Genomic DNA, 21,050 nt, shown 5'->3' on the forward strand with positions numbered 1-21,050 from the left:
TATTATTAAGGGATTTCATTTTATTATATTTTAATTTTGATAGGTGATCAAGAATGATCAAAAGGGAGGAGTGTAATGGAAATTATTTTAATTGATTACATTTAATGTTTTATTGTTTACTTTTAACACTGAACTAAACTAACTTCACTTAAAGATAGATTAAGCAACATACATATATTCATAGCACCATTGTACTAACCTTAAAAATAAATGTGCAAAGGACTGGGATACTACAGGTATGGGAAAATAATGTTTGTAACAGCAGGTGAGACCACACCATCTGGGTATAGAACACCTTATCTGAGTTAAAGATGGGGAAAGAACTGAGAAACAACCAGACACAGCAAATATGAGATGGGTGGTGTGATGTTGAACCATTTCTATTGGCTCGAGATGGATTTAAGCAACCTTGAAATGTATACTTTTGCCTATAAAGCCTCTAGTCTGTGAGTACGTTGTTATCTCTTTGCTCACAGACTCCACTGTGTGTAAACCAGATAATTTTTTGTTCCTTTGCGCGAAGAAATAAAAAGCAAGACAAAGACAAATTTGTTGGATTCTTTATTTTCAGTCTCCACATAATTTTGAATTGAAAATTCCATGACATTAGTCAAAAGGGACTGCGCTCTCTTAATAGACAAAATAAAGGTTGACTTAGTCTTAGCCAAGGGAAAAAAGGTTGATCTGTTGAAACTTCAATTGATTGAAGCGACGAAGTGGCAAGAGCAGGCAGATAAAAGACAGGTGAAAGTCGAAGAGAAAAACCAGAAACAAGAAAGATTGATTGCAGTGCAGAAAGAAGAAGATCCAGCAAATTATGGGAGACCAGAGGCATTGTATCGGCAAGAAAGGTTAAGAGTAGAAAGAGCAGCTAGAGGCCAGGAGATGGCAGCAACAGCTCAACGAGAGGAGCTGAGAGAGCAGACAGCACAAAGCGAAGTGCGAGCAAGAGGGAAAGGGACAAAAAAACATGACCGATCCAAGATAACTGAATTCAGTCCCCCTCGCACTAGAAGAAATACACCTTATGCTGAAGCAGTCGCTCTGATGGAGAGAATTAAAGCAGAAGAAGGGTAAAAAAAAAGACCCCTTGAGCTCCTCACACCTTTCATCAGATTCAGATTTTATTTTTCCAGCCATCCAAGTGGCTAATCCACATTACGGTGTAGAGGACGACCGCAATAGATACCTTAATGTGTATCGCCCATGGTCAGACCAAGAAATTAAAGAGGCAGCAGATGCACTTGGTCCACTTGAAAATACTGCTGCATGGTTATAGAATTTTAACCAACTGATACGTGCGTATCGTTTAAATGGCCAAGAGGTTGTTAGGGGTGATTTCACGGGTCTAGATAGGAATGATGATCCGTTAGCTCATGATGCAGCGACATTGCGAGAGGCAGTAGAGCAATTGACAGAAAGAATTAGAAACACCCTTGGAACACGCCAAGATTACTCTAATATATCCCAGTGTAATCAGAAAGATGGAGAAGATGTACATGAATACAGAGCACGTCTGGAAGACGTTTTTAGGGTTAACAGTGGGGTTCAGTATAGTGCTGATGAGGCTGGTGCATACCAACAGCAATTAAAACAGGCATTCCTTTTAGAATTCAGACCCCAGTTGGCAGACTACATTAAAAAAATATAATATAAACTGGTCCACCGACCCAGTAAATAGCATAATGAATTATGCCAGACATGGACAGGGATTGTTGAAAAATAAAAAAGAAAAAGCAGACAGGGCCCATACTTTCGCTGCACTCACTGCCCTCTCCCAAGGCATGACCTCGCTTGGTGCAGACACAATACAGACTTGAAGGCAAACTGTGCCTTCCAGAAGTTTGTACAAAACAGCAGCAATTTTGACACATGGGTAAGCACATGTGTCAACAGGAGGGATGGCGCATAGGGTAGAACAGTACAAAAAAATAAATTTTTGTAAATCTTGTTTGATCTGCTGTAAACATAACTCGCAGGGCAACTGCAGACCTAAGAGAGGTCAATTTCCTAAGCCAGACTACCCTTTTCAGTTATCCACATGGATTTTATTGAACTGACACCTTGCCAACAGCACAAATACTGTATGGTAGACCGTTCAGTTTGCCGCTGTGTGATGATGTGTGTGAGAAACCACAAGAGCAGCATACACTAGCAGAATGGATGAACAAAATGTTGAAATTTAAAATGTTTGAAATGTTGTAAGAGCAAATGATCTGCCAGATATACCTCTGTCCCCATAGGCCTCAAGCGTGAAACCAGGAGACAGCATCCTGATCAAAGTTATCAAGAGAAAGAACTGGTCGTCGCCAAGGTGGGAAGGACCATTCACCGTTACCCTGACCACACCCACTGCAGTTAAGATCGCTGAGAGATCTACGTGGATCCATCAAAGCCATTGCAAACTGCTAACACCTTGAGAGGACGCTGAGTAGGGGTGGAAGTCGGCCGGTATCAAAACCCTTGGCTGCTGAAGAAATCAACTAATCCCTTACTCCCAGCTATAGCGCCCCCAATGGGAGCACGTGAGGGCTGGAGAGTTGCTCTAAACCTGACTGCAGCAGTGATGGTCACACTGGTGGCCATATGAGAGAGACGATTAAAGAGAACGAAACGAATTGAATTTCGACTGGTTCACAGAACGACAAGAACTATTTGAACTCATTTTGATTTGAACATGTTTATGCATGATCTGTGTTTTACCATGTTTAAGGGCAATGATTACTAAAATGATTAGCCAGACGTTTTTCAGTTTTACCATGCTTCTCCACCAAGAGAGAAATGGAGAGCTTTAGTATCATGTGTGAAGTCTCAGTTAAAACCACAGCTGTGACATGGCTGAGTGCTGATGTTATGATACAAAAGGTACACTGACAAGCTACAGTAGCCGTGCCAAGAACAAGAGGCACTGTTTCTATTTCATTTTTTTCTTTTAATTTTATTTTCACATTTTCCTCCTATGTTTCTCATTTCCTATTTTTACATTAAGATGAAAGCCTTACAGGTGATCGCCCATGTAACATCTTGGGGGTCGGTTGGGAATTTTTCCTCAGATACTGAGGTTTTCGCCCAATCTTGCTGTTTAAAGTGAGCATCGACTATTTAATCAGTAGAGATGTAGTTCAATATGCATATGCTTTATGTCATTTTAAATAGGTGCTAAATGTCAAACAGGAGGGAGATGTTAGAGTTGTGTATTGACATTATGCAACTTTGACCCTTCAGTTTCAGCTTTCATCTGGTATAACACGTCTTGTTCTAGGTCATGACATGACATGCCTTCTATATAGTATCTTAGACTGGTATGGGCACCAGGGGAATCTGAAGGAATGAAGGTTCTGACGCACAAAAGATATGTGACTAGTGATAACTTATGTGACGAACATGTCTGAAGTCTTTGTTTTGCCAGTTGGTTTTACTTATCTTGCTCTGTCCTTTCCTCTATAAATAAAGTGACTTGCGATCTGAGCTTCGGAGGCAAAAGCAGGCAAAGGGAGGCAAAAGGAGGCAAACGGAGGCAAAAAGGGAGGCAAAAGCAGGAAAGGGAGGCAAAAGAAGGCAAAGGCCTGACCGGCCCCCGGCCTCAGGCGGACTGAGATCCGTCTGGAGGCAAAGGGAGGCAAAAGGGAGGTAAAGGAGAAACCTGCTTTTCCCCCGCTTGCAACCGACAGCGCAATCCTTGCAAGCTAAAAATCCAAAAACTTGTCTTGTGTTTTATTTCGTCTTGAGTTGATCCTTCCTGGTAAAGAGCCGTTTGAGTGAAATAGTCTCAACACCTACCACTACCATACGGAGGGGGAGGAGGACTTCTTTTTCACAATGTCATTTTCGAAGTGCGTTTGCCTCATCTGTCAGTCTACAATTGCTTTACTGAAGAAGGGAAATGTGGAGCGCCACTTTCGGACTGTTCATAAAAACTATGACACCGAGTTCCCTTCGAAAAGCGAGCTGAGAAGGAGAAAGGTGAAGGAACTAAAATCCCAGCTGTCCGGATAGCAGTCATTTTTCACACAGCTAACTTCAAAGGCAAGAGTGGCCACTGAAGCATCGTTCTGGGTGAAAAAAAAAAAAATACAGTTGTATTGAGTTGTATTGTGCAATATAGGTTGATGCAGTAATGCAAGATACAAATGGAAGGCGAGGGAAGAAGGGGGAAGAAGAGAAAAAAGGCGAAAAAAGAGGAAAATGAGGAGGAAAGTGGCTCTAATCCCTTTGTGCGTGCCAAAGCAATGTTTTTGTAAGTGTTTGTTTGCAATAAATTGCTTTTAAAAAACGTTTTCCTGTTGTTTTATTCATTTGTGAGGGAGAACGGTTGATCACGAGGTACCTGGTTCGAATCCCGCTGCTGCCAGGAATAAAAGTCGTTACTTAATGCTACGAATTTTTTCTGAAATTGCCAATAAACCTTTTATTAATTTTATGTTGCTGATTGTCAATATTCTCTTCAGTTCAGTTTTTCACTTTTAATTTAAATTATACTTCTACTGCAGCTATTTTCTAAATAAAATAGTATAAATAGTCCGTTTATTTCTGAAACAATCCTAAAATTTCTCTGAATTTTTAAAAATGTCTATAACCTTTGAATGAAAATGTAGAAAAGTAAAACATGGAAAAGAGAGTTATGTAATCAGGACCATTTTATTATTTTTCAATTAGTCATAGCCAATTATTCATTGCAAAAACAACAGAAAGAACAGAACATGAACAAACCTTAAAAATATCCATGACACTTGTGCATTCTTGGCACAAATAAAAGAACAAAAAACAAAACTATACACATAAATAAAATGTCTTGTGCATTCTTTCAACATAAATAAAAAACAAAATAAAATAAAAGTTACCATGCCTCTCGGAAAAAAAACAAACAAAAACAAAGCTATACAGATTAATGAAACTTTTTATATTCTTTACACATAAATAAACATCATAAATAAAGTTTCCATTTCTCTTCTGTAAAAAAAAAATAAATAAAACTATACACATAAATAAAACCTTCTTTAAAGTTTCTTTTTTTTTTTATTTAGTTTTTAATATTCTCCAACCACTGCTCCTTTGGTAGTGTCTCTACAGAGGGGCAGTATATAATGCCCTGGAGGTTACCCAGAGTGCTGTCCCCCGTCCATGGCCGGCCAGCTTCTTTGTGATCTGAAATTTACAAATGTAACAAGACTTTTATGTTCATAGTTTTTTTTATTATACAGTTTAATTGGAGTCTATTATGTACTTTGTGTGTGTGTGTGCGCGCATGTGTGTCCGTGTCCGTGTGTGTTTGTGTTCACCTGGTATTTATCACGTTATTGTGTCGTCACAAGGATAGGAATACCAGTAAATTTTGTAAATCATATCAAACAAATCCAAGATTTGTTTCATTTACAGGTTTTGATTCACCTCCGTACAATGTAATGAGATACTGGTAACTTTACCTTCTGGTAGAGGTCATACCACGTCCGCTGCCGTGGTGCTGGTCTGTTGCCTCCAGAAGGCCATGCACCAGAGCTTGCAAAAGCCCTCAACCTGGTCATCCACTCAACATCACCCATGGCCTTGTGGGTCTTTGGCTTGGTACTCATCTAAACATAATTTGGAAATAACTCTAAATAATGTGCATTTTTGCAAGTACTAGACAACTACACAGACAATTTCAATCTGTTTATAATGATACAATTATATATATATATATATATATATATATATATATATATATATATATACACACACACACATTCAAGGTAACTAAATAATGGCACTCATTACAGCAAATGAAAATTATTTTACTACAAATAAATAATAAATAAACCTTGTTTTTAAAGTGTTACACTTCAATTATACAGTATTTGAACATTATTATTACTAAATGCGCTTACAATAGAGGTAAGATTAGTTTTTGTTTAGTTTGAATAGTTACATCCGATTATGCCAATTTACTGTTATGTTAGTTACTACATTTAGTGTGTAATAATGACATTAAAAAATAAAAAGTTAATTCAGTTCAAAACTGTGGTTAAACGTATGTTTCTTCATAGTAACTACACTTTTGTAACTGCACGTTTATATATCTATGGTTAATTGATGTATTACTTTCCTTTGTCATTTAAAATGATTATGTTTAGCACTTGCATATGTGTTTATACAAATAGTAATCAATCTGCAAACACAAAACAGGATTACTACATTCACACTATAGCAAAACAACAAACTTTGATGTAAAATGATTGTTTTTTACCCAAAATAAACTTTTAAAAATCTTGTGAAACTATGCTAACAAAACACTTTTACTACACTTCCACTATAGTAAATATTGCACATGGTAAATGTTTACAAGCGTCACGTTGTTTTTTTTTTTCATTCCGATTTTTATGTATAGCAAAACTTTGTTTATACAGTTGCAAACTGACTAAATGGAATGTAATAACTAAGATTAAAGGCAAACAACGCGACGACAAAACACGTCATGGTTACTACACCACACGTCACTCAAGTCAAATCATTTTGAATTTCCCCGGGGAATTTAATGACAGTTGTAACGCTTTTTCCCGAGATATAAAACGACTAAATGGAATGTAATAAATAAGATTAAAGGCAAATTGTAATTATAGAGAAGATGTTCAAAAGTCGTTACGAAGTCATAGTTTTTAAACGCAAAACATGAACGACGGACGAAAACGTAATGAATTATCAGCTCAAAAACATAGCAAACGGAGAGGAAAAAAACATTTAATACTTACTTTGTCGAATTATGCAATTTTCTTCTGTCGATATTGAAATCTGTCAATTTTCCTCAGGACTGCGTAAAGTCAGCTAAAACTAGTAACAGTTTTATTCTCACTTGGATCTCACTTGGAAACGCGATTGGCCGGTGCGTTCGGCAACGCGATTGGCTCCCGTCCATTCTCGCAACACAGAGCGATTGGCTCCCACAGTATCCACAGGGCCAGCATCTTCTAAACATTGCTTTCATCTTATTCCTCAAGATTGTTCTTAAAAAAAATTTTTTTAAGAAGAATGCACATTTTTCAAAAGACTCACAGCTTTCCAAATAACTCTTTCATGTGAGGATAGCCCCACACCTGTCTTAAATCCCAAATAATAAGAACCAGTTAATTAAGTAACTGGGTTAGTTCAAATTGGTCGTCACATTTTGGCATAGTAAGAACAGCAGCTACATGTAGTACATAGGGTTACATGTTTTAACCTGCTCAGTGTGATTTGATGTATTTTTGAATTTTACCAGGTTTCCATGTGGTCTTGGCCATTTTCTTCCTCTTACGCATTTGGACGTGTGTACATGTGACTGATCACATGACAGGAAACAGGAAAAAACGGTATAAAAGAGGCAGCATGGCAAGCAAACAGCCTTTCACTTTACAAATCTGCTGGCGATCACCATTTCTGGACTGTGGTGTTTTATTCGGACTTATCTTTGTAGATTCAAGCACTTGGAACATCACTTGGATTGCATTATACACGGCTGGAAACGTGCGGTGCTATGGAAACCCCCCCCAGTGGGACCCCTCTCTACTCGGTGTTGCAGTAGTCGTGGCGAGTGGTTAAGGCGATGGACTAGAAATCCATTGGGGGCTCCCCGCGCAAGTTCGAATCCTGCCGACTACGCTTTTGCGTTCCGCCCGCTGCATTGCATAAACAAGTCGCGGGACTTTTTTGAATCCCTTGGACTGTAGCACGCCGTCATCTTCAGTGGTCAGTACCCTGCGTTGTGGCCGCAGCAACCCCGCTTCCAATCCGGGTCTCGCCGTCTTTTGCCCTCAGACTCCTATTTGCCACCTCACCCTTCAGCTGGACATTGTGCCTGAAGCTCGCTGGCGGTCTATTCTGCTTTCTTCCTGCAGTCAACGGACCTGGAGGGCAGCAGGTCGGTGTAGTCGTGGCCGAGAGGTTAAGGCGATGGACTTGAAATCCATTGATGTCTCCCCGCGCAGGTTCGAACCCTGCCGACTACGAGTTGCGACCAATTGCATCTTCCACGGTCTTTGCTCTCTTTCCACAATTCCTGTTTTGCAGGCTGAACAACGGCGCTTTGTTGATACGAGTATCAAGTTGGTGGTCTGAGCCCGGTAGCTCAGTCGGTAGAGCATCAGACTTTTAATCTGAGGGTCCAGGGTTCAAGTGCCTGTTTGGGCGAAAGGCAGTCCTATCGATGGCAGTCTCCTGCTGCAGGGCCAGCATCTTCTAAACAATGCTCTCATCTTATTACTCAAGATTGTTCTTAAAGAAACGTGAAAAGAACGCACATTTTTGAAAAGACTCAAAACTTACAAAATAGCTCTTTAAAGTGAGGATAGCCCCACATCTCTCTTAAATGCCAAAGAATAAGAACCAGTTAATTCAGCAAATGGGTTACTTCAAATTGGTTGTCTCTGAGCCCAAACGGCCCTAGCTAGGGTTACATGGTGTAGTGGTTAGCCCTCTGGACTCTGTTTTAGACCCTGTATGAAGAATCTTTTGGCAGCAGTCTGTCAAAAAACGCTTTCAGGGGGTGCTTAGATTGGTTGCCGCCATGCCCCATCCACTTTTCAGCCTGCTTTGTTCTCAATGTGAAGCCTGATCTCCGTAGTCGTGGCAGAGTGTTCGCCTGCATGCAGAAGAGAAAGGGCTGTGTTATTTTTTTTCTTTCTCCTCCCTCTCTGCCCCGGACCAATGCTTCCAGCCCTTCTCACCACTGAGGCTCAGTGGCGTGCCGTGATCGTATAGTGGTTAGTACTCTGCGTTGTGGCCGCAGCAACCCCGGTTTGAATCCGGATCACGGCAGGCTTTTGCCAACAGGCAACGATCTTCTCTCCCATGTTTTTTTGCCACCTCATCCGGTGCTGGTGCGAACCTTGCCAACTACGGATGGCGATTGCCCTTTGACTTTAGTATTTGGTGCCGATAATTGTAATTGTCCAAACATTGCCTTCGCAGAGCGACGTCTATTTTTAAGGGGCTTGAATCTGTGAATTGAAGCAAATGAAGTTGGTGATTTAACCGAGATATTGTGCTTTAGTTTAAGGGGTACTGAGGCTTACTACCGAAGCTGTTTTGCCACCCAGGATCGCTAGCAACCATCAAGTTTTCGGTCAACTGGGCGAGAAGCGCAAAAGTGCAGTCATGTGGGACTCCATGCTCAGCACTGAAAAACCCCCATCCACTTTTCAGCCTGCTTTGTCCTCAATGTGAAGCCTGATCTCCGTAGTCGTGGCAGAGTGTTCGCCTGCATGCAGAAGAGAAAGGGCTGTGTTATTTTTTTTTCTTTCTCCTCCCTCTCTGCCCCGGACCAATGCTTCCAGCCCTTCTCACCACTGAGGCTCAGTGGCGTGCCGTGATCGTATAGTGGTTAGTACTCTGCGTTGTGGCCGCAGCAACTCCGGGTCACGGCAGGCTTTTGCCAACAGGCAACGATCTTCTCTCCCATGTTTTTTTGCCACCTCATCCGGTGCTGGTGCGAACCTTGCCAACTACGGATGGCGATTGCCCTTTGACTTTAGTATTTGGTGCCGATAATTGTACCTTCCACGGTCTTTGCTCTCTCTTCCGCAATTCCGTTTTTGCAGGCTTCACCTCGGCGCTTTGTGGATACGTTATATACTAACAAGTAACAAGCCGGCAGATTGAGCCGGAGCCTGGATAGCTCAGTCGGTAGAGCATCAGACTTTTAATCTGAGGGTCCAGGGTTCAAGTCCCTGTTCGGGCGCGAGGCAATCCTATTGATGGCGGCCTCCATATCCCTAGCTCGGCACACCCGAGTCAGCTCGTTGGGAAAGAGTGCTCATGAAGTCAACTGAGTGAGTCTCAGTTCTCCTAGTTGGTACCGCTGTTCCTCCTGCTGCAGGGCCAGCATCTTCTAAACATTGCTTTCACCTTATTCCTCAAGATTGTTCTTAAAAAATTTTTTTAAGAAGAATGCACATTTTCAAAAGACTCACAGCTTTCCAAATAACTCTTTCAAGTGAGGATAGCCCCACACCTGTCTTAAATCCCAAATAATAAGAACCAGTTAATTAAGTAACTGGGTTAGTTCAAATTAGTCGTCACATTTTGGCATAGTAAGAACAGCAGCTACATGTAGTACATAGGGTTACATGTTTTAACCTGCTCAGTGTGATTTGATGTATTTTTGAATTTTACCAGGTTTCCATGTGGTCTTGGCCATTTTCTTCCTCTTACGCATTTGGGCGTGTGTACATGTGACTGATCACATGACAGGAAACAGGAAAAAACGGTATAAAAGAGGCAGCATGGCAAGCAAACAGCCTTTCACTTTACAAATCTGCTGGCGATCACCATTTCTGGACTGTGGTGTTTTATTCGGACTTATCTTTGTAGATTCAAGCACTTGGAACATCACTTGGATTGCATTATACACGGCTGGAAACGTGCGGTGCTATGAAACCGCCCCAGTGGGACCCCTCTCTACTCGGTGTTGCAGTAGTCGTGGCGAGTGGTTAAGGCGATGGACTAGAAATCCATTGGGGTCTCCCGCGCGCAAGTTCGAATCCTGCCGACTACGCTTTGCGTTCCGCCCGCTGCATTGCATAAACAAGTCGCGGGACTTTTTGAATCCCTTGGACTGTAGCACGCCGTCATCTTCAGTGGTCAGTACCCTGCGTTGTGGCCGCAGCAACCCCGCTTCAATCCGGGTCTCGCCGTCTTTTGCCCTCAGACTCCTATTTGCCACCTCACCCTTCAGCTGGACATTGTGCCTGAAGCTCGCTGGCGGTCTATTCTGCTTTCTTCCTGCAGTCAACGGACCTGGAGGGCAGCAGGTCGGTGTAGTCGTGGCCGAGAGGTTAAGGCGATGGACTTGAAATCCATTGGTGTCTCCCCGCGCAGGTTCGAACCCTGCCGACTATGAGTTGCGACCAATTGCATCTTCCACGGTCTTTGCTCTCTTTCCACAATTCCTGTTTTGCAGGCTGAACAACGGCGCTTTGTTGATACGAGTATCAAGTTGGTGGTCTGAGCCGGGTAGCTCAGTCGGTAGAGCATCAGACTTTTAATCTGAGGGTCCAGGGTTCAAGTGCCTGTTTGGGCGAAAGGCAGTCCTATCGATGGCAGTCTCCTGCTGCAGGGCCAGCATCTTCTAAACAATGCTCTCATCTTATTACTCAAGATTGTTCTTAAAGAAACGTGAAAAGAACGCGCATTTTTGAAAAGACTCAAAACTTACAAAATAGCTCTTTAAAGTGAGGATAGCCCCACATCTCTCTTAAATGCCAAAGAATAAGAACCAGTTAATTCAGCAAATGGGTTACTTCAAATTGGTTGTCTCTGAGCCCAAACGGCCCTAGCTAGGGTTACATGGTGTAGTGGTTAGCCCTCTGGACTCTGTTTTAGACCCTGTATGAAGAATCTTTTGGCAGCAGTCAGTCAAAAAACGCTTTCAGGGGGTGCTTAGATTGGTTGCCGTCATGCGCAGGCTGTCTCTGTAGGGAAGTGAGCTTAAAAGAGCGGACCCAAGCTTGGAGAATGCGGGCATCGATCACACTACCTCTCGCATGCTAAGCGAGCGCTCTACCATTTGAGCTTTCGGTCAACTGGGCCGAGAAGCGGCAAAAGTGCAGTCATGTTGGACTCCAGGCTCAGCACTGAAAAACCCCCATCCACTTTTCAGCCTGCTTTGTCCTCAATGTGAAGCCTGATCTCCGTAGTCGTGGCAGAGTGTTCGCCTGCATGCAGAAGAGAAAGGGCTGTGTTATTTTTTTTTCTTTCTCCTCCCTCTCTGCCCCGGACCAATGCTTCCAGCCCTTCTCACCACTGAGGCTCAGTGGCGTGCCGTGATCGTATAGTGGTTAGTACTCTGCGTTGTGGCCGCAGCAAACCTGGTTCGAATCCGGGTCACGGCAGGCTTTTGCCAACAGGCAACGATCTTCTCTCCATGTTTTTGCCACCTCATCCGGTGCTGGTGCGAACCTTGCCAACCACGGATGGCGATTGCCCTTTGACTTTAGTATTTGGTGCCGATAATTGTACATTCCACGGTCTTTGCTCTCTCTTCCGCAATTCCGTTTTTGCAGGCTTCACCTCGGCGCTTTGTGGATCGTTATATACTAACAAGTAACAAGCCGGCAGATTGAGCGGAGCCTGGATAGCTCAGTCGGTAGAGCATCAGACTTTTAATCTGAGGGTCCAGGGTTCAAGTCCCTGTTCGGGCGCGAGGCAATCCTATTGATGGCGGCCTCCATATCCCTAGCTCGGCACACCCGAGTCAGCTCGTTGGGAAAGAGTGCTCATGAAGTCAACTGAGTGAGTCTCAGTTCTCCTAGTTGGTACCGCTGTTCCTCCTGCTGCAGGGCCAGCATCTTCTAAACATTGCTTTCATCTTATTCCTCAAGATTGTTCTTAAAAAATTTTTTTAAGAAGAATGCACATTTTCAAAAGACTCACAGCTTTCCAAATAACTCTTTCATGTGAGGATAGCCCCACACCTGTCTTAAATCCCAAATAATAAGAACCAGTTAATTAAGTAACTGGGTTAGTTCAAATTGGTCGTCACATTTTGGCATAGTAAGAACAGCAGCTACATGTAGTACATAGGGTTACATGTTTTAACCTGCTCAGTGTGATTTGATGTATTTTTGAATTTTACCAGGTTTCCATGTGGTCTTGGCCATTTTCTTCCTCTTACGCATTTGGACGTGTGTACATGTGACTGATCACATGACAGGAAACAGGAAAAAACGGTATAAAAGAGGCAGCATGGCAAGCAAACAGCCTTTCACTTTACAAATCTGCTGGCGATCACCATTTCTGGACTGTGGTGTTTTATTCGGACTTATCTTTGTAGATTCAAGCACTTGGAACATCACTTGGATTGCATTATACACGGCTGGAAACGTGCGGTGCTATGGAAACCCCCCCCAGTGGGACCCCTCTCTACTCGGTGTTGCAGTAGTCGTGGCCGAGTGGTTAAGGCGATGGACTAGAAATCCATTGGGGTCTCCCTGCGCAGGTTCGAATCCTGCCGACTATGCTTTTGCGTTCCGCCCGCTGCATTGCATAAACAAGTCGTGGGACTTTTTTGAATCCCTTGGACTGTAGCACGCCGTCATCTTCAGTGGTCAGTACCCTGCGTTGTGGCCGCAGCAACCCCGCTTCCAATCCGGGTCTCGCCGTCTTTTGCCCTCAGACTCCTATTTGCCACCTCACCCTTCAGCTGGACATTGTGCCTGAAGCTCGCTGGCGGTCTATTCTGCTTTCTTCCTGCAGTCAACGGACCTGGAGGGCAGCAGGCCGGTGTAGTGGCCGAGAGGTTAAGGCGATGGACTTGAAATCCATTGGTGTCTCCCCGCGCAGGTTCGAACCCAGCCGACTACGAGTTGCGACCAATTGCATCTTCCACGGTCTTTGCTCTCGTTCCACAATTCCTGTTTTGCAGGCTGAACAACGGCGCTTTGTTGATACGAGTATCAAGTTGGTGGTCTGAGCCCAAGTAGCTCAGTCGGTAGAGCATCAGACTTTTAATCTGAGGGTCCAGGGTTCAAGTGCCTGTTTGGGCGAAAGGCAGTCCTATCGATGGCAGTCTCCTGCTGCAGGGCCAGCATCTTCTAAACAATGCTCTCATCTTATTACTCAAGATTGTTCTTAAAGAAACGTGAAAAGAACGCGCATTTTTGAAAAGACTCAAAACTTACAAAATAGCTCTTTAAAGTGAGGATAGCCCCACATCTCTCTTAAATGCCAAAGAATAAGAACCAGTTAATTCAGGAAATGGGTTATTCCTCAAGATTGTTCTTAAAAAAATTTTTTATGAAGAATGCACATTTTCAAAAGACTCACAGCTTTCCAAATAACTCTTTCAAGTGAGGATAGCCCCACACCTGTCTTAAATCCCAAATAATAAGAACCAGTTAATTAAGTAACTGGGTTAGTTCAAATTGGTCGTCACATTTTGGCATAGTAAGAACAGCAGCTACATGTAGTACATAGGGTTACATGTTTTAACCTGCTCAGTGTGATTTGATGTATTTTTGAATTTTACCAGGTTTCCATGTGGTCTTGGCCATTTTCTTCCTCTTACGCATTTGGACGTGTGTACATGTGACTGATCACATGACAGGAAACAGGAAAAAACGGTATAAAAGAGGCAGCATGGCAAGCAAACAGCCTTTCACTTTACAAATCTGCTGGCGATCACCATTTCTGGACTGTGGTGTTTTATTCGGACTTATCTTTGTAGATTCAAGCACTTGGAACATCACTTAGATTGCATTATACACGGCTGGAAACGTGCGGTGCTATGGAAACCCCCAGTGGGACCCCTCTCTAGTCGGTGTTGCAGTAGTCGTGGCCGAGTGGTTAAGGCGATGGACTAGAAATCCATTGGGGTCTCCCGCGCAGGTTCGAATCCTGCCGACTACGCTTTGCGTTCCGCCCGCTGCATTGCATAAACAAGTCGCGGGACTTTTTGAATCCCTTGGACTGTAGCACGCTGTCATCTTCAGTGGTCAGTACCCTGCGTTGTGGCCGCAGCAACCCCGCTTCAATCCGGGTCTCGCCGCCGTCTTTTGCCCTCAGACTCCTATTTGCCACCTCACCCTTCAGCTGGACATTGTGTCTGAAGCTCGCTGGCGGTCTATTCTGCTTTCTTCCTGCAGTCAACGGACCTGGAGGGCAGCAGGTCGGTGTAGTCGTGGCCGAGAGGTTAAGGCGATGGACTTGAAATCCATTGGGGTCTCCCCGCGCAGGTTCGAACCCTGCCGACTACTACGAGTTGCGATCAATTGCATCTTCCACGGTCTTTGCTCTCTCTTCCACAATTCCTGTTTTGCAGGCTGCACAACGGCGCTTTGTTGATAAGAGTATCAAGTTGGTGGTCTGAGCCCAGGTAGCTCAGTCGGTAGAGCATCAGACTTTTAATCTGAGGGTCCAGGGTTCAAGTTCCTGTTTGGGCGAAAGGCAGTCCTATCAATGGCGGCCTCCTGCTGCAGGGCCAGCATCTTCTAAACAATGCTCTCATCTTATTACTCAAGATTGTTCTTAAAGAAACGTGAAAAGAACGTGCATTTTTGAAAAGACTCAAAACTTACAAAATAGCTCTTTAAAGTGAGGATAGCCCCACATCTCTCTTAAATGCCAATGAATAAGAACCAGTTAATTCGGCAAATGGGTTACTTCAAATTGGTTGTCTCTGAGCCCAAACGGCCCTAGCTAGGGTTACATGGTGTAGTGGTTAGCCCTCTGGACTCTGTTTTAGACCCTGTATGAAGAATCTTTTGGCAGCAGTCAGTCAAAAACGCTTTCAGGGGTGCTTAGATTGGTTGCCGTCATGCGCAGGCTGTCTCTGTAGGGAAGTGAGCTTAAAAGAGCAGACCCAAGCTTGGAGAATGCGGGCATCGATCCCACTACCTCTCGCATGCTAAGCGGCGCTCCACCATTTGAGCTAATTCCCTTGCTTGGCTACAGACATGTCCAAACATTGCCTTTGCAGAGCGACGTCTATTTTTAAGGGGCTTGAATCTGTGAATTGAAGCAAATGAAGTTGGTGAATTAACCGAGATATTGTGCTTTAGTTTAAGGGGTACTGAGGCTTACTACCGGCTGTTTTGCCACCCAGGATCGCTAGCAACCATCAAGTTTTCGGTCAACTGGGCCGAGAAGCGGCAAAAGTGCAGTCATGTGGGACTCCAGGCTCAGCACTGAAAAACCCCATCCACTTTTCAGCCTGCTTTGTCCTCAATGTGAAGCCTGATCTCAGTAGTCGTGGCAGAGTGTTCGCCTGCATGCAGAAGAGAAAGGGCTGTGTTATTTTTTTTTTCTCCTCCTCTCTGCCCCGACCAATGCTTCCAGCCCTTCTCACCACTGAGGCTCGGTGGCGTGCCGTGATCGTATAGTGGTTAGTACTCTGCGTTGTGGCGCAGCAACCCCGGTTCAAATCCGGGTCACGGCAGGCTTTGCCAACAGGCAACGATCTTCTCTCCCATGTTTTTGCCACCTCATCCGGTGCTGGTGCGAACCTTGCCAACTACGGATGGCGATTGCCCTTGACTTTAGTATTTGGTGCCGATAATTGTACCTTCCACGGTCTTTGCTCTCTCTTCCGCAATTCCGTTTTTGCAGGCTTCACCTCGGCGCTTTGTGGATACGTTATATACTAACAAGTAACAAGCCGGCAGATTGAGCCGGAGCCTGGATAGCTCAGTCGGTAGAGCATCAGACTTTTAATCTGAGAGTCCAGGGTTCAAGTCCCTGTTCGGGCGCGAGGCAATCCTATTAATGGCGGCCTCCATATCCCTAGCTCGGCACACCAGAGTCAGCTCGTTGGGAAAGAGTGCTCATGAAGTCAACTGAGTGAGTCTCAGTTCTCCTAGTTGGTACCGCTGTTCCTCCTGCTGCAGGGCCAGCATCTTCTAAACATTGCTTTCATCTTATTCCTCAAGATTGTTCTTAAAAAAATTTTTAAGAAGAATGCACATTTTTCAAAAGACTCACAGATTTCCAAATAACTCTTTCAAGTGAGGATAGCCCCACACCTGTCTTAAATCCCAAATAATAAGAACCAGTTAATTAAGTAACTGGGTTAGTTCAAATTGGTCGTCACATTTTGGCATAGTAAGAACAGCAGCTACATGTAGTACATAGGGTTACATGTTTTAACCTGCTCAGTGTGATTTGATGTATTTTTGAATTTTACCAGGTTTCCATGTGGTCTTGGCCATTTTCTTCCTCTTACGCATTTGGGCGTGTGTACATGTGACTGATCACATGACAGGAAACAGGAAAAAACGGTATAAAAGAGGCAGCATGGCAAGCAAACAGCCTTTCACTTTACAAATCTGCTGGCGATCACCATTTCTGGACTGTGGTGTTTTATTCGGACTTATCTTTGTAGATTCAAGCACTTGGAACATCACTTGGATTGCATTATACACGGCTGGAAACGTGCGGTGCTATGGAAACCCCCAGTGGGACCCCTCTCTAGTCGGTGTTGCAGTAGTCGTGGGCGAGTGGTTAAGGCGATGGACTAGAAATCCATTGGGGTCTCCCGGCGCAGGTTCGAATCCTGCCGACTACGCTTTTGCGCGTTCCGCCCGCTGCATTGCATAAACAAGTCGCGGGACTTTTTGAATCCCTTGGACTGTAGCACGCCGTCATCTTCAGTGGTCAGTACCCTGCGTTGTGGCCGCAGCAACCCGCTTCAATCCGGGTCTCGCCGTCTTTTGCCCTCAGACTCCTATTTGCCACCTCACCCTTCAGCTGGACATTGTGTCTGAAGCTCGCTGGCGGTCTATTCTGCTTTCTTCCTGCAGTCAACGGACCTGGAGGGCAGCAGGTCGGTGTAGTCGTGGCCGAGAGGTTAAGGCGATGGACTTGAAATCCATTGGGGTCTCCCGCGCAGGTTCGAACCCTGCCGACTACGAGTTGCGATCAATTCCATCTTCCACGGTCTTTGCTCTCTCTTCCACAATTCCTGTTTTGCAGGCTGCACAACGGCGCTTTGTTGATACGAGTATCAAGTTGGTGGTCTGAGCCCAGGTAGCTCAGTCGGTAGAGCATCAGACTTTTAATCTGAGGTCCAGGGTTCAAGTTCCTGTTTGGGCGAAAGGCAGTCCTATCAATGGCGGCCTCCTGCTGCAGGGCCAGCATCTTCTAAACAATGCTCTCATCTTATTACTCAAGATTGTTCTTAAAGAAACGTGAAAAGAACGTGCATTTTGAAAAGACTCAAAACTTACAAAATAGCTCTTTAAAGTGAGGATAGCCCCACATCTCTCTTAAATGCCAATGAATAAGAACCAGTTAATTCAGCAAATGGGTTACTTCAAATTGGTTGTCTCTGAGCCGAAACGGCCCTAGCTAGGGTTACATGGTGTAGTGGTTAGCCCTCTGGACTCTGTTTTAGACCCTGTATGAAGAATCTTTTGGCAGCAGTCAGTCAAAAAACGCTTTCAGGGGGTGCTTAGATTGGTTGCCGTCATGCGCAGGCTGTCTCTGTAGGGAAGTGAGCTTAAAAGAGCGGACCCAAGCTTGGAGAATGCGGGCATCGATCCCACTACCTCTCGCATGCTAAGCGAGCGCTCTACCATTTGAGCTAATTCCCCTTGCTTGGCTACAGACATGTCCAAACATTGCCTTTGCAGAGCGACGTCTATTTTTAAGGGGCTTGAATCTGTGAATTGAAGCAAATGAAGTTGGTGAATTAACTGAGATATTGTGCTTTAGTTTAAGGGGTACTGAGGCTTACTACCGAAGCTGTTTTGCCACCCAGGATCGCTAGCAACCATCAAGTTTTCGGTCAACTGGGCCGAGAAGCGGCAAAGTGCAGTCATGTGGGACTCCAGGCTCAGCACTGAAAAACCCCATCCACTTTTCAGCCTGCTTTGTCCTCAATGTGAAGCCTGATCTCCGTAGTCGTGGCAGAGTGTTCGCCTGCATGCAGAAGAGAAAGGGCTGTGTTATTTTTTTCTTTCTCCTCCTCTCTGCCCCGGACCAATGCTTCCAGCCCTTCTCACCACTGAGGCTCGGTGGCGTGCCGTGATCGTATAGTGGTTAGTACTCTGCGGCCGCAGCAGCACCCCGTTCGAATCCGGGTCACGGCAGGCTTTTGCCAACAGGCAACGATCTTCTCTCCCATGTTTTTGCCACCTCATCCGGTGCTGGTGCGAACCTTGCCAACTACGGATGGCGATTGCCCTTTGACTTTAGTATTTTGGTGCCGATAATTGTACCTTCCACGGTCTTTGCTCTCTCTTCCGCAATTCCGTTTTTGCAGGCTTCACCTCGGCGCTTTGTGGATACGTTATATACTAACAAGTAACAAGCCGGCAGATTGAGCCGGAGCCTGGATAGCTCAGTCGGTAGAGCATCAGACTTTTAATCTGAGGGTCCAGGGTTCAAGTCCCTGTTCGGGCGCGAGGCAATCCTATTGATGGCGGCCTCCATATCCCTAGCTCGGCACACCCGAGTCAGCTCGTTGGGAAAGAGTGCTCATGAAGTCAACTGAGTGAGTCTCAGTTCTCCTAGTTGGTACCGCTGTTCCTCCTGCTGCAGGGCCAGCATCTTCTAAACATTGCTTTGATCTTATTCCTCAAGATTGTTCTTAAAAATTTTTTTTAAGAAGAATGCACATTTTTCAAAAGACTCACAGCTTTCCAAATAACTCTTTCAAGTGAGGATAGCCCCACACCTGTCTTAAATCCCAAATAATAAGAACCAGTTAATTAAGTAACTGGGTTAGTTCAAATTGGTCGTCACATTTTGGCATAGTAAGAACAGCAGCTACATGTAGTACATAGGGTTACATGTTTTAACCTGCTCAGTGTGATTTGATGTATTTTTGAATTTTACCAGGTTTCCATGTGGTCTTGGCCATTTTCTTCCTCTTACGCATTTGGACGTGTGTACATGTGACTGATCACATGACAGGAAACAGGAAAAAACGGTATAAAAGAGGCAGCATGGCAAGCAAACAGCCTTTCACTTTACAAATCTGCTGGCGATCACCATTTCTGGACTGTGGTGTTTTATTCGGACTTATCTTTGTAGATTCAAGCACTTGGAACATCACTTGGATTGCATTATACACGGCTGGAAACGTGCGGTGCTATGGAAACCCCCCCCAGTGGGACCCCTCTCTAGTCGGTGTTGCAGTAGTCGTGGCCGAGTGGTTAAGGCGATGGACTAGAAATCCATTGGGGTCTCCCGCGCGCAGGTTCGAATCCTGCCGACTACGCTTTGCGTTCCATACCCCGCTGCATTGCATAAACAAGTCGCGGGACTTTTTTGAATCCCTTGGACTGTAGCACGCCGTCATCTTCAGTGGTCAGTACCCTGCGTTGTGGCCGCAGCAACCCCGCTTCCAATCCGGGTCTCGCCGTCTTTTGCCCTCAGACTCCTATTTGCCACCTCACCCTTCAGCTGGACATTGTGTCTGAAGCTCGCTGGCGGTCTATTCTGCTTTCTTCCTGCAGTCAACGGACCTGGAGGGCAGCAGGTCGGTGTAGTCGTGGCCGAGAGGTTAAGGCGATGGACTTGAAATCCATTGGGGTCTCCCGCGCGGGTTCGAACCCTGCCGACTACGAGTTGCGATCAATTCCATCTTCCACGGTCTTTGCTCTCTCTTCCACAATTCCTGTTTTGCAGGCTGCACAACGGCGCTTTGTTGATACGAGTATCAAGTTGGTGGTCTGAGCCCAGGTAGCTCAGTCGGTAGAGCATCAGACTTTTAATCTGAGGGTCCAGGGTTCAAGTTCCTGTTTGGGCGAAAGGCAGTCCTATCAATGGCGGCCTCCTGCTGCAGGGCCAGCATCTTCTAAACAATGCTCTCATCTTATTACTCAAGATTGTTCTTAAAGAAACGTGAAAAGAACGTGCATTTTTGAAAAGACTCAAAACTTACAAAATAGCTCTTTAAAGTGAGGATAGCCCCACATCTCTCTTAAATGCCAATGAATAAGAACCAGTTAATTCGGCAAATGGGTTACTTCAAACTGGTTGTCTCTGAGCCGAAACGGCCCTAGCTAGGGTTACATGGTGTAGTGGTTAGCCCTCTGGACTCTGTTTTAGACCCTGTATGAAGAATCTTTTGGCAGCAGTCAGTCAAAAAACGCTTTCAGGGGGTGCTTAGATTGGTTGCCGTCATGCGCAGGCTGTCTCTGTAGGGAAGTGAGCTTAAAAGAGCGGACCCAAGCTTGGAGAATGCGGGCATCGATCCCACTACCTCTCGCATGCTAAGCGGCGCGCTCTACCATTTGAGCTAATTCCTCTTGCTTGGCTACAGACATGTCCAAACATTGCCTTTGCAGAGCGACGTCTATTTTTAAGGGGCTTGAATCTGTGAATTGAAGCAAATGAAGTTGGTGAATTAACCGAGATATTGTGCTTTAGTTTAAGGGGTACTGAGGCTTACTACCGAAGCTGTTTTGCCACCCAGGATCGCTAGCAACCATCAAGTTTTCGGTCAACTGGGCCGAGAAGCGGCAAAAGTGCAGTCATGTGGGACTCCAGGCTCAGCACTGAAAAACCCCATCCACTTTTCAGCCTGCTTTGTCCTCAATGTGAAGCCTGATCTCCGTAGTCGTGGCAGAGTGTTCGCCTGCATGCAGAAGAGAAAGGGC

At 44.9% G+C, this 21,050-nt stretch overlaps 13 non-coding genes across 13 annotated transcripts; 12 read left to right on the forward strand and 1 right to left on the reverse strand.

Moving 5' to 3' along the window:
* Nucleotides 1-7,876: 7,876 nt before the first annotated feature.
* trnas-uga lies at nucleotides 7,877-7,958 on the forward strand. Its single transcript has one exon. It is a non-coding gene; the product is annotated as a tRNA-Ser (tRNA).
* A 1,657-nt stretch (nucleotides 7,959-9,615) lies between these two features.
* On the forward strand, nucleotides 9,616-9,688 carry trnak-uuu. Its single transcript has one exon. It is a non-coding gene; the product is annotated as a tRNA-Lys (tRNA).
* Nucleotides 9,689-10,766: 1,078 nt separating this feature from the next.
* Nucleotides 10,767-10,848, forward strand: trnas-uga. The gene has a single exon. It is a non-coding gene; the product is annotated as a tRNA-Ser (tRNA).
* Nucleotides 10,849-12,076: 1,228 nt separating this feature from the next.
* On the forward strand, nucleotides 12,077-12,149 carry trnak-uuu. The gene has a single exon. It is a non-coding gene; the product is annotated as a tRNA-Lys (tRNA).
* A 736-nt stretch (nucleotides 12,150-12,885) lies between these two features.
* On the forward strand, nucleotides 12,886-12,967 carry trnas-aga. Its single transcript has one exon. It is a non-coding gene; the product is annotated as a tRNA-Ser (tRNA).
* Nucleotides 12,968-14,274: 1,307 nt separating this feature from the next.
* On the forward strand, nucleotides 14,275-14,355 carry trnas-aga. The gene has a single exon. It is a non-coding gene; the product is annotated as a tRNA-Ser (tRNA).
* Nucleotides 14,356-14,620: 265 nt separating this feature from the next.
* On the forward strand, nucleotides 14,621-14,702 carry trnas-uga. Its single transcript has one exon. It is a non-coding gene; the product is annotated as a tRNA-Ser (tRNA).
* A 2,224-nt stretch (nucleotides 14,703-16,926) lies between these two features.
* Nucleotides 16,927-17,008, forward strand: trnas-aga. The gene has a single exon. It is a non-coding gene; the product is annotated as a tRNA-Ser (tRNA).
* A 264-nt stretch (nucleotides 17,009-17,272) lies between these two features.
* On the forward strand, nucleotides 17,273-17,353 carry trnas-uga. Its single transcript has one exon. It is a non-coding gene; the product is annotated as a tRNA-Ser (tRNA).
* Nucleotides 17,354-17,962: 609 nt separating this feature from the next.
* Nucleotides 17,963-18,035, reverse strand: trnaa-agc. The gene has a single exon. It is a non-coding gene; the product is annotated as a tRNA-Ala (tRNA).
* A 738-nt stretch (nucleotides 18,036-18,773) lies between these two features.
* On the forward strand, nucleotides 18,774-18,846 carry trnak-uuu. The gene has a single exon. It is a non-coding gene; the product is annotated as a tRNA-Lys (tRNA).
* A 737-nt stretch (nucleotides 18,847-19,583) lies between these two features.
* trnas-aga lies at nucleotides 19,584-19,666 on the forward strand. Its single transcript has one exon. It is a non-coding gene; the product is annotated as a tRNA-Ser (tRNA).
* A 267-nt stretch (nucleotides 19,667-19,933) lies between these two features.
* Nucleotides 19,934-20,014, forward strand: trnas-uga. The gene has a single exon. It is a non-coding gene; the product is annotated as a tRNA-Ser (tRNA).
* The last annotated feature ends 1,036 nt before the right edge of the window (nucleotides 20,015-21,050 follow it).

The sequence above is a fragment of the Puntigrus tetrazona genome, chromosome 4 (assembly GCF_018831695.1).
Source record: "Puntigrus tetrazona isolate hp1 chromosome 4, ASM1883169v1, whole genome shotgun sequence".
Classification (NCBI taxonomy): domain Eukaryota; kingdom Metazoa; phylum Chordata; class Actinopteri; order Cypriniformes; family Cyprinidae; genus Puntigrus; species Puntigrus tetrazona.